Source organism: Microtus pennsylvanicus, chromosome 18 (genome assembly GCF_037038515.1).
Source record: "Microtus pennsylvanicus isolate mMicPen1 chromosome 18, mMicPen1.hap1, whole genome shotgun sequence".
NCBI classification, from domain to species: domain Eukaryota; kingdom Metazoa; phylum Chordata; class Mammalia; order Rodentia; family Cricetidae; genus Microtus; species Microtus pennsylvanicus.
The window spans coordinates 41,472,501-41,487,609 of NC_134596.1; positions in this window are offsets into that span (position 1 = coordinate 41,472,501).

Sequence of the window (15,109 nt, forward strand, 5' to 3'; positions counted from 1 at the left end):
AACCTAAGTTCTGTCCTGCAAGGAGTTGGGAAGAAATTCAGAATTAGGTGCTGAGGACTCATCAGCACCCTTCACACTCACTGTCATATCCCATGGCCTACTCATGCTCCAAATTACCCCCATTAGCACAGCCAAGTCCCCTAGAGCAGCAGGTCCCTAGACAGTGGCATTACCTGGAATTGCATATTCTCAGGTCCCGGTCCAGACTAATAAGCAGAAATGCCGGGAGTGGAACCCAGGTCTCCAGACTTCAGCAACCTGCCCCAGGGGTCCAACTGGAAGCTGAAGTTGAGACTCTGGTGCTGCACTGCCTCAGTTTCTACAAGGTTAAGCATAATAGTGGCTAACACACAGACCGGTTGTGAGCTTGGGCCAGGCATCCTTTTAGCCCTATACAAATATTAACTCAGTGGACCACACAGATGACCTCATGAGAAACTAAGGGGATGGAGGTGCACAGAGGCAGAGGAACCCAGCAGGTTTGCACAGCTAAAAAGCAGGTTCTAGAGTCTGAGCTCTTCCCAGTTGGGTGGGACAAAGCCCCCAGTGGTGGATCACAGTCTGGGCATGGCTGAGAAAGTGGCGTTGCAGGTGGCATTACCTCACCTGTGAGTGAGCCGATGACCCCTGCCAGGTCTCTGAGATCTGCTGCTTTGTAAAGACTGAGGCATGAGTCAGCTGCAACCCCAGCCTCAGCGTCTGGAACCCCGGGAATGACAGCTCCGCCCTTCTCAAAGCACCATCCTGGGCTTTTGAAATGTCTCACTTTCTATAGTACACAGAGTGGGCTGTCGCGGGGAGCCGGAACTCTCTCCAAACCTCTTCCAAACCTCTGTTTCTTCTCCTATAAACAGAAGGATGGTAGTTGTAGATCCACAGGAACAGTGACGTTTGTCACACCCATAGGTGCACAGATCGGCAGACAGGCAAGTCAACCACCCCTCCTCCTCTCTGTCTTCTGGTCTCTTGGGGAAAATGCCAACTCCAAGTCCAGAAAAAGTTCAAAAGGAAAAACCAAGCTGCTCAATGAGCCAAGTGCATTTGGCCTCCAGCCCCCTTGCTCTTCTTCCCACCTTCTGGGCACTGAGGCTCCAGGGAGGTTTTGGGGGTTAAAACAGAGGCGCCTGCTGTGTCCCAGCAGGAACTTGGTTACCTGTGTCGGAAAGCACTGGCCCTACCACACTGTACCACATCACAGCACGCTGGCCAGGCCAGGCTTCTGCAATCAGCGCTGTGTTTGAGGACCGGCTGTGTCCAGGCTGAGAACATCTGAAGCTCGTTAGCCGCCGGCTCCCTGGGGGTTGACCCTGCTTGGCTTGGCAAGAATTACCCCATCAGAGATGGCGAAGGATGCAAACGAAGACCAGGTGAGGGGTGCCACGAAGGAGGGGGGTGAGGCAGCATCTCCAGAGGGGCCTCTGGGGACACGGGGGTAGGCGGAGCACAGGAGGCTGGGGGGAGAACCCCAGACCTGGTCCAGCTCCAGCAGAATGTGGCTCACCAGCTAGCTATACAGCCAGGGAGCAGGAGTTGGGTACTGTCTCTGGGCCTCAGTGGCTCCTTGTGTTCATCACTGGAAGAGGAGTAGGCAAAGTGTACACACAGGATTTGGCATTCTGAATTTTGGGGAGCCCCTGAGGTCTAGCTTAGTACTCCTGGGAGATAAGCAATATGTAATTCGGTAGGGGGGATGTCAGAGGGAGGGAGCCATGATTCCATTCAGCCCTGAATATCATAGGGAAGCCAAGAGGGGAAGGCCAGAAATTGACCCCATTGCTCAGAATTGTCAACTTGGGGTTTTCGGTGCCTGAGTGTGGCACAGATGATTAAGCTGATCAGAGGCAGGGCAGGCATGAATGGAACCTTCCAGAAGGAGGGCTACAGCAGGGTACATGATCCAGGAGCCAATGGCTTCTCTTCAGGACCCACACCCTACCCTTCTCTGCCATAGACCGCAGCCAACTTTCAGTGAGGACATTTTTATTATCGTGCCAGGGTGGGTTTTAAATGCTGTACACACATTAACTAACCTTTTCTCTGGGTGGCAGGTCCTGGTGACTGACAAGTGTGACTGGAGTGTGGCCCTTACTGGCAGTCCTGACACTGGTCTCTCTCAACACCTCACGGGTCAGGCAGGCTGGTCCCAACATTACCCTGACTTCAGGCAGCCCCACCCCGGCCCCGTTCCCTCTTGGGACCCACATCTCTGAGAAGCTATAGCCTGGCGAGCCTGGACTCTGGGATTCACACACCCTGGTGACACAACCTCCTCACGGAGACCCGCTGAGGGCACTGGGGAGGACACATCTCCCAGACAGTACAGCTGGCCTTTGGGGCTAAGGGCATGCGTGTGACTTTTCCCGAGCCTTGGTTTTGCTCTGGATGCCCTGCTCCTCAGTTGCTGCCTTCTGTCTTTAAACGGTGAGGGTCCCTCAAGCACAGGCTGCCGTGTGTCTCAGAACTGATAGACACAGTCAAAGCAGGACCACTCTAAACAGACCACTTGATCAAACAAATCAAACACTTGATCACTTTCAAATATGAAAACTAACCAGAGGACGGTAGAAAATACAGACAGTTGTAAATATGAAAACATACCTTTGGTTAGTTTTCCTGATACGCCCCCCATTTCCCCTATCTTTTCTTGCTCCATCCCCCTGGATCTAAACCACCCCCTCTCGACCCCAGCCATAATCAATAGCTCCCCTTTCTTTGCCAACAGCTGTTCCCTGAGGACCAATCCTTGACAGCAGATCCTGGAAGACTACCTTAGACCAGATTCTGGGAAGGTCTGGTGTCTTCAGGAACAGCAGAGTTTCCACCCAAACGGAACTGTTTCCGTGCAAGATATTTATAAGAAATACTCCTGGCTGCTAATCCAAAGACTGTGCCCAGGACCCCTGCCTGCTCTGTGGATTGGCTGTGTGACCCTGCCCCTCCCTGAGCCTGTTTCCTCAATTGTAAAGGATTGGGCTCAATCAGGTGGTTTCTGCCTAGCCAGTCCCAGTCGCTCAGCCTTGGCATCTCAAGTAAGACTTACAGTCGGGCAGCAGGACTGTCCTCCTGCTCTGAGGTTTGCCTGCGGGAGAGGCTCAGACCAGAGTGCCTGTGATGTGTATCAGGTCTGCATAGAGCCCCAGGAAGGCAGCCATCCAGGCCCAGTGGATACAGTGTGAGGTATCTTGAGGCAGCTCCTGCTGCCCTGCACCTGGCTTCTTTCTGGCTCAGGGGTCTGGGCCCAGGCTTGCCGATAGAGTCACCATCTGCCGCATGCTCACAAGCTCTGGAGATGAGTGGACCCTGGCCCAGCCATCCACACAAAGTGTCAGTAATGTTTCCCAGAGGGCCTTGGGGCTCATGTGGCGCTCACAAAGCCAAAGCCGTTTAAAAAATGAGCAATGCTTTTTTTTTTTTCCTTTTTCCATTTTGGCTGAGATGTGGAATGTAAGCTAAGTCAGTGCAGGAATTTACACAGAAAATGAACAGGCTGGAGCCAAGACCCCAAGAAACCTCTAGTTCCTGGGGTCCTAATCACAATCCAGAAGTTTGTCCCCTCCTTTCTTCAAACGACCCTGACTCTATTCCAGTTTCCTCTAACAACACCAAGGTTAGGGAAAATAGTGGCCATTAGGGTCCAGGCAGGCTCTCTCAACCTCAGCTAATACCTGTAAAACAAGCATAATAGTTCAACAGAACTCTGCCCCGAGACAGCACAATACCAGCCAAATATTCATCCATTCAACACTATTTACCAAACACCTTCTCTCTCCCAAGCATTGTCAAGAAACCTCTCGGAACTAGAATGCGATGGAGGAGAGAGAGAATAGGCCGATCATGAAGGTGTCTCTAAGGCTGCTGTTACAACACCAGAGGTAATAAAGAGGCTTAATGTACTCATGATCTTAAATGCCCAAGATTTGATGGTAGCCACGTCTAGTCAGCTTCTGATGAGGGCTTTGTGTTTTATCTATTGATGGTGAAGAAATGGAAAGACCAAGTGGGCACGTGCAGAAGGAAGCGTGAGATGGGGGGGGGCTGATTTATCATCCACCTTGGAGAGACAGAACACCCTCTTGTGAGAACTGGTCTAATTTATTAGGAAAAACATACGTCTGTTTATGAAGGTGGTGACCCACCTCCTAGTGACCTTCCCTATCAATACAGTCAATACTATCAATACTGTCAGAGGGCAGTGGGAATCAGCCCTCTGACAGGCCCCTTTGTAGGGCACGTTATGCTCCAATACATCGGGTAGACTGTGTTCTGGGCTGTAAATGAAACTCCATCTGGAGGAGGGGCGGGGGACAGTCAGAGGGACAGTCAGGGGAACATCCAGAAGGACAGTCAGAGGGACAGTCAGAGGAACAGCCAGAGGGACAGCCAGAGGAACAGTCAGAGAGACAGCCAGAGGAACAGTCAGGGGGACAGTCAGAGGAACAGTCAGGGGGACAGTCAGGGACAGTCGGAGACAGTCAGAGGGACAGCCAGAGGGCCAGTCAGGGGGACAGTCAGAGGAACAGCCAGAGGGACAGCCAGAGGAACAGTCACGGAGACAGCCAGAGGAACAGTCAGGGGGACAGTCAGAGGAACAGCCAGAGGGACAGCCAGAGGAACAGTCAGGGGGACAGTCAGGGACAGTTGGAGACAGTCAGGGGGACAGCCAGAGGGCCAGTCAGGGGGCCAGTCAGAGGAACAGCCAGAGGGACAGTCAGGGACAGTCGGAGACAGTCAGGGGGACAGCCAGAGGGACAGTCAGGGACAGTCAGGGGGACAGTCAGAGGAACAGTCAGGGGGACAGTCAGAGACAGTCAGGGGTACAGTCAGGGACAGTCAGGGGGACAGTCAGGGACAGTCAGGGGGACAGTCAGGGACAGTCAGGGGGACAGCCAGAGGGCCAGTCAGGGGGACAGCCAGAGGAACAGTCAGGGGGACAGTCAGAGGAACAGTCAGGGGGACAGTCAGAGACAGTCAGGGGGACAGTCAGGGACAGTCAGGGGGACAGTCAGAAGAACAGTCAGGGGGACAGCCAGAGGAACAGTCAGGGGGACAGCCAGAGGAACAGTCAGGGGGACAGTCAGAGGAACAGTCAGGGGGACAGCCAGAGGAACAGTCAGGGGGACAGTCAGAGACAGTCAGGGGGACAGTCAGGGCCAGTCAGAGGAACAGCCAGAGGGACAGTCAGGGACAGTCAGAGACAGTCAGAGGGACAGCCAGAGGGCCAGTCAGGAGGCAGTCAGAGGAACAGTCAGGGGGACAGTCAGGGACAGTTGGAGACAGTCAGGGGGACAGCCAGAGGGCCAGTCAGGGGGCCAGTCAGAGGAACAGCCAGAGGGACAGTCAGGGACAGTCGGAGATAGTCAGGGGGACAGCCAGAGGGACAGTCAGGGACAGTCAGGGGGACAGTCAGAGGAACAGTCAGGGGGACAGTCAGAGACAGTCAGGGGGACAGTCAGGGGTACAATCAGCGACAGTCAGGGGGACAGTCAGGGGAACAGCCAGAGGGCCAGTCAGGGGGACAGCCAGAGGAACAGTCAGGGGGACAGTCAGAGGAACAGTCAGGGGGACAGTCAGAGACAGTCAGGGGGACAGTCAGGGACAGTCAGGGGGACAGTCAGAAGAACAGTCAGGGGGACAGCCAGAGGAACAGTCAGGGGGACAGCCAGAGGAACAGTCAGGGGGACAGTCAGAGGAACAGTCAGGGGGACAGCCAGAGGAACAGTCAGGGGGACAGTCAGAGGAACAGTCAGGGGGACAGTCAGGGGGACAGTCAGGGGGACAGTCAGAAGAACAGCCAGAGGGACAGTCAGGGACAGTCAGAGGGACAGTCAGGGACAGTCGGAGACAGTCAGGGGGACAGCCAGAGGGCCAGTCAGGGGGCAGTCAGAGGAACAGTCAGGGGGACAGTCAGGGACAGTCAGGGGGACAGTCAGGGACAGTCAGGGGGACAGTCAGAGGAACAGTCAGGGGGACAGTCAGAGGAACAGTCAGGGGGACAGTCAGAGACAGTCAGGGGGACAGTCAGGGACAGTCAGGGGGACAGTCAGAGGAACAGTCAGGGGGACAGTCAGAGGAACAGTCAGGGGGACAGTCAGAGACAGTCAGGGGGACAGTCAGGGACAGTCAGGGGGACAGTCAGAGGAACAGTCAGGGGGACAGTCAGAGGAACAGTCAGGGGGACAGTCAGAGGAACAGTCAGGGGGACAGTCAGAGACAGTCAGGGGGACAGTCAGGGCCAGTCAGAGGAACAGCCAGAGGGACAGTCAGGGACAGTCAGAGACAGTCAGAGGGACAGCCAGAGGGCCAGTCAGGAGGCAGTCAGAGGAACAGTCAGGGGACAGTCAGAGACAGTCAGGGGGACAGTCAGGGACAGTCAGGGGGACAGTCAGAGGAACAATCAGGGGGACAGTCAGAGGAACAGTCAGGGGGACAGTCAGAGACAGTCAGGGGGACCGTCAGGGACAGTCAGGGGGACAGTCAGAGGAACAGTCAGGAGGACAGTCAGAGGAACAGTCAGGGGGACAGTCAGAGACAGTCAGGGGGACAGTCAGGGACAGTCAGGGGGACAGTCAGGGGGATAGTCAGGGACAGTCAGGGGGACAGTCAGAAGAACAGCCAGAGGGACAGTCAGGGGGACAGTCAGGGACAGTTGGAGACAGTCAGGGGGACAGTCAGGGGACAGTCAGAGGAACAGTCAGGGGGACAGTCAGAGGGACAGTCAGGGGGACAGTCAAGGACAGTCGGAGACAGTCAGAGGGACAGTCAGGGGAACAGCCAGAGGAACAGTCAGGGGGACAGTCAGAGGGACAGTCAGGGGGACAGTCAGAGGGACAGTCAGGGGGACAGTCAGAGGAACAGTCAGGGGGACAGTCAGAGGGACAGTCAGGGGGACAGTCAGGGACAGTCGGAGACAGTCAGAGGAACAGTCAGGGGGACAGTCAGAGGGACAGTCAGGGGGACAGTCAGGGACAGTCAGGGGGACAGTCAGAGGAACAGTCAGGGGGACAGTCAGGGACAGCCAGAGGGACAGTCAGGGAGACAGTCAGGGACAGTCAGAGGGACAGTCTGGGGGACAGTCAGAGGGACAGTCAGGGGGACAGTCAGAGGAACAGTCAGGGGGACAGTCAGGGACAGCCAGAGGGACAGTCAGGGGGACAGTCAGGGACAGTCAGAGGGACAGTCAGGGGGACAGTCAGAGGAACAGTCAGGGGGACAGTCAGAGGAACAGCCAGAGGGACAGTCAGAGGGACAGTCAGGGGGACAGTCAGGGACAGTCGGAGACAGTCAGAGGGACAGTCAGGGCCAGTCAGGGCCAGTCAGGGGGACAGTCAGAAGAACAGCCAGAGGGACAGTCAGGGGACAGTCTGAGTACCTGACTGATGGATCAGACAATCACACCCATTTAGTTGACCCCACTCAGCAGCCTGCACTAGATACTTCTCATGGCCAGGGTACGGCACAGAGTGTGCCTGTCGACCGAGCCTGTGCCCTCTGAACATCACAGACGGGGTGTCAGAGGACTTTGCTCTAACTTTGTTGCTGACTAACCAGCCAGTCATGAGACCCAGGGAAAGGCCTGCTCTTCTCTGGGCTCAGTTTCCCTCTCATTAAGATGATAGAAAGGATTTCTGTACAACTTTGAATAAACTTAAGTGAATTGTACACTTAACAAGATTTTATTTTCCTTTTGGAGACAGGGCTTCACGTATCTCCTTCTGGTCTCCTCCAACTGACTACAGAGCCAAGGATGACCTTGAACTTCCGATCTTCTTGCCTTTACCTCTTAAGTGCTGGGGTTGCAGGTGTGTAGTGCTGGGGCTTGAACCCAGGGCTTAATGTCGACTAGGTAAGCATTCCTCCAAGTGAGCTACACCCCAGCCTACCCCTCCATTTTTTTTTAACGTGATTGATTAGAGAAGACAGCCTAGAAGGAGGTTGATATTTGGGGTGCCTCCGGCTCCCTGGGGCAGCCCTGACGCCCAGTGTTCCTCTAGTTCTGGCTCCGGTGATTGACCACAGCTGTTCCTGGTGTTCCAGCAAACTGTTCAACCCAACCTGGGTCCTGATGCAAGCCCAAGGCGGGGGGGGGGGGGGGCGAAACAGGAAGACAGGGTCTTGAGCCCTTCCTAAACATCTCAGAGTCTGTGGAAGTGATCAAAAGTTTTTTTTTAAAAGATGGTGGCGCACGCCTTTAATCCCAGCACTTGGGAGGCAGAGGCAGGCGGATCTCTGTGAGTTCAAGACCAGCCTGGTCTACAAGAGCTAGTTCCAGGACAGGCTCCAAAACCACAGAGAAACCCTGTCTCAAAAAACCAAAAAAATAAAAAATATAAAGATATATTTACTTATTATATATACTACTTTCTGCCTCCATGTATACCCACACGCCAGAGGAGGGCACCAGATGGTTTAGAGCCACCATGTGGTTGGTGGGATTGAACTCAGGACCTCTGGAAGAGCAGACAGTGCTCTTAACCACTGAGCCATCTCTCCAGCCCGTGATCAAAAGTTTTACGCCGTCCAGGCTGACCTCCAAGGACGAGGGTGGCCTTGAACTTTGAATCCTCCCGTTTCCACTTGCTGAGTGTTGTTAGCACTGTAAGACTGTACCAATCACACCTTGTTGATTACCCGATATTTTACATGGAAAAAGAATATTTGAGCCGGTTGGTAGTGGCACATGCCTTTAATCCCAGGCTCAGGAGGCCAGCCTGGTCTACAGAGCAAGTTCCTGGACAACCAGGACTGTTACACCGAGAAACCCTGTCTCAAAAACAAAAACAATTTGAATACACATTTCTCCAAAGAAGATATAGAAACAGCCGATTATCACATAGATTGAGGCTCATTTGCATTTGTCATTGGGGAAATGCAAATCAGAACTACAGCGCAGAAGTGGGAAGCGGCTCAGTTGTTGAGTGCCTGGCTGGTATTCACACAACAGTCCTGAGTTTGATCCTCAGGGCAGCGTACCTGTAATCTTAGCACTTGGGAGGCCGAGGCCGGGAGAATCAGAAGTCCAAGGTCATTCTTGGCTCTGTGTTGAGGCTCGCTTGGGCTCCAGATGGCCCTGTCTCAGAATACAGTTTAAAAAGCAACGAGATTCCTCTTTACACTAAGACGGCAAGCTTTGTCAAGGCTGCTGAGAAACTGGATCTCTCCTGCATTGCTGATAGAAATGTGAAAAAAGATGGTTTGGCAGCTTTCCCAAAGTCCTGCAGAGTTACCGTATCATCTAGCAATTCCGTTCTTAGGTACATACACCAAAGAACCCAAGACATATATCTCCTACAGATGTTTGCACATGAACGTCCGTAGCGACATTATCTGTAATGGCCCAGAAGGGGAAACAGTCCAGGTGCCCACTCAGCTGCTGAATGGATAAACAGAAGGCAGGGTATCCGTGCGGCGGAGGAGTGCAGTAGAGTGACATCCATCACATGAAGAAATGGAATGTCCACACGCGTGGCTACGTGGGGAAATTACAACATGAGCTCGAAGTGTCCAGTGGAGAAAAATCCATAAAGTTTTGTTTCAAAGAAAATAATGCTTTTAAGAGTTTGGGATGGTGACTCGTGTTGGGGAGTCGCTACTAACAAGTGGGGGGGGGGTTCCAGAGGATGGTGGGTGGAAGTGATGAGGAAGTCACACATCAGTTTTTAACGGTAGTTGTATAGGTCTTGGGGAATCTTTAGCACACCAGGACTGGTGCCATCAAGTTAAAGAGAAGCGATTACAGTCCAGAGAGCAAGCAGTGACCTGAACCAGAACTGCCCACACCATCTCCACCTCCGACCATCAGTTCCTAGAGGATTGGATCCTTTGCTCCTGTAGGGAGAGCCTCGCCCCAGCCACACAGAGAGCCTCTGGCAGGACTGCACCCACAGACAGAGGACAGAGACCCTCATTGGGTGAGACCCAGGGGAGGAGACCCAGGGAAATGCTCAGGACCTCCAATGAGCTCCCTTCCTCACCTGGTTCTTCTCTTCCCCCTGCTTTCTCTGCTTCACCTGGGAGGAAGTGCTGAGCTGAAAGCTCCTCCCAGATTCACTTGTGCTACCCCAGGTAGATTGCTCAGTGTGTTCCTTCTGGGTCACATACTCCTCCTAGACCAGTTACGTAGCTAGAAATACAGAATTCTCTAGAAAACCTGGCCTTCTGTCAGGGTCCTGGGCTCTGTGGCTGGCACTTCTCCTCAGCCCAACACTCAGAAGATGAGGGTGGGTAGGAGGTAGGGGTACCTTTGTCAACAGAAATAAGAGGAAGGCAACACAATCACCACCTCCTGCCCTGGGTATCGAGGGCACTGCCGATTACCCTACCAGCCAGAGAAGAAGGTAGTTATGGTGTTTGGAGGGCAAGGGATCTTGGCTTAAGATCCAGGTTTTTTTGTTGTTTTTTTTTTCTTTCTGGCTGGGTGCAAGTGAGCAATGGCTCTTGAGCCTCAGTTTTCTGAACTGCAGTATAAAATTGATTTCCATAGAGTTGAAAACAGTGGAGGTCGGTGGGCAGTGGTGACACACGTTAATCCCAGTACTCAGGAGGCAGAGGCAGGCAGATCTCTGTGAGTTTGAGGCCAGTCTGGTCTACAAAGTGAGTTCTGGGACAGCCAGAACTGTTACACAGAGAAATCCTGACTTGGGGGAGAGAGAGAGAGAGAGAGAGAGAGAGAGAGACTGGTGTAGAAGAGGGCATGGCTAAGGGCCATGGCTACTTATGCTTGGGGGGGCGTTCATATTCCCTCACAGGTGAGAAGCTGGGGATTCTGGGAAAATGCTTCAGACAATGGGAGCTTCCCGGTGATAGCAGCAAGTGGAACTACCTACCTGTCCTGAGCTCTGTGGGTTCCAAAAACGAAGTAGATTGCTGACAGCCCAGTGCCTCCCCAACCTTCTGGGTGACTGGTCTGGCAATCTGCCCTTTCTGAGCTCAGTGCCCCCTCAGCCAGCGAGAGTTGCTAAGTGGCAACCCAGGGCTCTTGCTCATTTAAGGCTCCTGTGAATTTGACAGTATCACCGCCTCACCCCAGATAGCCTTTGTTTTGCAGAGGGACCAAGCAGCCCTCACCACAGTTACACACATCTGGTTTTTTGTAAGGCAGTGAGCTGGGCATGGGTCCTCACAGGTGATTGGCCTATTCTTGTTCTCAATGTGTCTATGGACTGCCTGGACCAGGCTCAGTGCGGCTCTGATTGCCCCTGTGACCTAAGCACGTCACTGCAACCCCCTGGAGCTCCATGAACTCCAACTGTAAGGAACGGGATTATACCTGAGGGTAAGAGCCTGAAGCTAGGCCCACAGCCCTGAAGGAGAGGCCCAACCCCCATGCTTGAGCTACAGCTGGTGACATCACCCCACCTCCTCCTGTTTCCCCAGCAACTGGGGTGCCGGTGGAGGATCCCCAGAGGGCCAGACCGTCTGGATTTCCTTGCATACAACTGTGCCTCATCCACATTTGCACAATTAAATTGTCAATCTGGGTTAAGTGCTGTCTGCTGACGGCTGTCAGCCTCTTTCTGGCTCAAATCACAGAGTCCTGGGCGAATGTCTTGGCCAATCCTCAGTTCTAGGGACAGAGAGGGTGGGAGTGAGAGGGAGGAAGCCTAGATTCCAGCCCAGCTAAAGTCACGCATCTGCCGCTGGACTGGTCTAGGGCATGTCACTTCTCCTGTCTGGCCTGTGTCTCCCCATCTAATCGTGTCTACCTAGCACTCATTGCTCTCAACGCAGCCTGAAGGCTCACAGGGGCCTGTAACTGTGGCAGAGTTCAGAACTGTGAACTCTCAGGACGGTGGAGGCACACGCCTCTTCCCAGCACTTGGGAGGCAGAGCAGGCGCAGCTCTGAGTTCGAGGACAGCTTGGTCTACAGAGTGAGTTCAAGGACAGTCAGGGTTACACAGAGAAACCCTGTCTCAAAACAAAACAAAAACAAAACAAAAAACCAAAAAAAAAAAAAAAAAGGAAAAAAAAGAAAAAGTTAAGGTTAGCCCATACTCTAATCTACCCTTCCCCCCCATGTAGGTAAGGTTAGCCCACACTCTCATCTACCCTTTCCCTACCATGTAGGTAAGGTTACCCCACATTCTGATTTATTGGTCTATCCTTCTCTCTGGCTGCATTTTTGACTTCCCCACTTCTTCCCATCAGGAAGCCTAAAGATACAGAGTGAAGGGTCTAGGCTAGAAGGCCAAGAGCCTGCTTCCCACAAGTGTGGCCATCTGTAGCAGCTGTCCCATGCCTTCCTCAGGTACAATACTCTCGGACCTGCCTGCTCCAGACCAGAGGCCAGCTGTACCTGACCTTGCCCCTCTGTCTGGAGACCTCCCTGTCTCCTGTGGCTGGCCCACAGGACGGAAGGGCTCCCACTCCTCCTCAGACACACTGGCAGCTTGAGCTATGGATTCGCCCTTCCCTGACGCCATGCTTCCCCATCTTGTCTGTAATTCCCCCATCCCCCGATGGCTACCCCTCTCCCACCTACATAAACCGGCAAGTTTCCCATCTGGAATAGTTTATGTACCTGGCAGAAGAGGAACTTGCCTTTATCAGGGAGCTGCTACGGCCCCGCATTTCACATCCATCATCTAGCCTAGGCCCTATTACACCCCTAGGTGGTAAAATTCATTCCCATTTTCCAGCTGAGACCCAAGACTCAGGCACAAGGGTGAGCCATACAGAGACAGCTGGTGTGGCTAAAGTTCAGAACATGGCAGAGCCCCCCAGGCTTAGGCCCTAGTGAACATACTGGTTGTGTGGAGATTGAGGCACATGACCATGTAAATACTTGCCGTTAGCAAAATTGTGCTACTTTGCCAAGGTCAGAGACCCCTGTGATACCCCAATGTTGTTCCATTGTAAAGGGGATCCTAGGAAGAGAGCCAGCGTCTTCAGCACTTACGGGGTTTTGCTCTGGAGGGGATGAGGGTTCTCTTGCAGAAGAGCCATCCCATAATAGTAGAGATTGCATTGAACAGTGGAAGGTGGGGAATCCTGCCTCTGGGATTGGTGAGCAAGGCTGGCTGAGGGATGTTGACTCTTTCACCTGGCACTGTGGAGGAACTGATCCTGTCTGACTCTGATGTCACACACACAGGGATGCAGCAGGGGCTGAGAAAAGGCACCACTTATCCCATGTCCCGTGTCCCTCTCGGACTTCTGACCACCTTAGGGCTATGAGAGTGGCTCACTTCTGAGATGCTGAGACTGGGAAGTAACATTACGTAATAATTGCATATTTTGGCTTGCTCACTCTGTGTGTGTGTGTGTGTGTGTGTGTGTGTGTGTGTGTGTGTGGTGTGTGTGTGCACACAGAGGCCACTACGTGTCACTCTGCCCTGTTCCTTTGCATCAGGGTCTCTCATTTGAACCTAGGCTGGCAGCCAGCAAACCTCAGCAGTCCTGTCTTAGTTCCCAACAGCTGAGTTAGAGACGCACGCTACCCACCCAGCTTTATACACGGATGCTGAGGATTTGAACTCATATCCTTAATACTCTTACCCGCTGCACTATCTTCAGCCCCATCTTTTCTTTCTTAGTGTGTTCATCTCATGTAGCCCAGTGCCCACCCCTGTCCCTGGGAGCTGAGAGGGAACCTTCGAGGACTTGAGGCCTGACAGAACTCCAGCTTGCCTTGGTCACACTAGACAAACAGTAATGGGCCAGCCCAGATCAAGGGTGGAAGGACAGACTTCTCCTGTGGCAGGGTGTGTAAGGCAGCCTTCTCATGGATGTGATAGCTGAGAAAACAATGTCAGGGAGGAGAGGCTTCCTTCAGCTCAGTCCTTAGCCCTCTAGCCTGTGCCTTGGCTCTGCATCTTCAGATTGGTCCCAGGTTGCGACACTGGCTCACATTCCAAGGAGGGGAATAGAAGCTGGATGACAGAAGAAACTGCACCAGATGCATGCTTGGTGGCTCCCTGCTCCTTGGTTCTCTTCTGGTCCTTCCCAGCATCCTCTTACCGGCTGTCACTTAAAGGAAACATGACCCAAGCAGTCAACCGGCCCTTTCTCTGGTACTGACACAGAATCAGGAGAGGAAAGGCTTCAGGCTGTCACAGCAAGGGCCAGGCTGAAGTTGGGTGGCTTCGGTGAAGAGAATGAAGGTACAGCTCTTCCTCCAGGCCACTGGCTGCTCCTGCAGTGGCCCAAGTCTCTTGCAGGTGCACTAGCTGAGGTTCGGTTTCTCTCCTGGAGTTTACAGAGGCCTGAGGAACACCAGGGCCACTCAACAATGGGAACTGAAAGCAGCCCTTCAGAAGTGATGCCTCAGCAGACATGACCTGTGGTGTTTCCTTATGTGCACCCAGGAAAGCAGCCTCTCCCAGCCCTCTCCCTGGGTGCTGTAGAATAACAACACCTCCCCTGCGGCCCTGAAGGAGGAGGAGGAGGGGAGGATAGGCCCCTCCCAGGTGGTGAGTAGAACCAGGTTTGCCGGTCTCTTGCACAACCTCTCTGCAGGCCTGGGGCTTGGTGGGCTCACATGCAGAGAGCCAGGGCTGTGCCTGAGACAGAGGACAGGCCTGGGAGGTGCGTGCAGTGGCTCACACTGCAGTAAAGGCATACACAAGCCCTTTCTATCCATTATCCTCCAGAAGCTTTAGGGGGAGGTTTGTGTTTCCTGTGGTGCAAATGATAAAGGCAAGGAACTTGGTGGCTGAACCACTTCCTCAGAGTTCCCCAGTGGGCAAGCAGAGGAAAGTGTGAGCGCCAGGCCTCGGGGCTTTGGCAACACAATGGTTACGTAGTAGCCTCTCTTTGCCTAGGTTTTAGGCTCCAGGCATGCTAAGCCTAGGGCAGGTGGCAGCCAGACTAGACCCTTCTGCTCAAACCCATGCTCCTTCGCCCCCAGACAAGCCTTTCTCAATTCAACAGAGACTAGATTGTCAGCAAGGCAGAGCAGGACACCTCTGCATCCCTCTGGGAAATGATAGCAAGGGTTTCTGTCAGTTTCATCTAGGGTTAAGATCAGGAATCCCTGGGCATCAGGAGAGAGAGAGAGAGTAGCTGCAGTGTAAGCTTTCCTTCCTCTCTCCATCCCTCCCTTTCTTCTCTCCCCTCCCTCCCATCTTTTGCTATAGATCAGAATTAGGACTTGGGTTCTCGGGCCAGTGG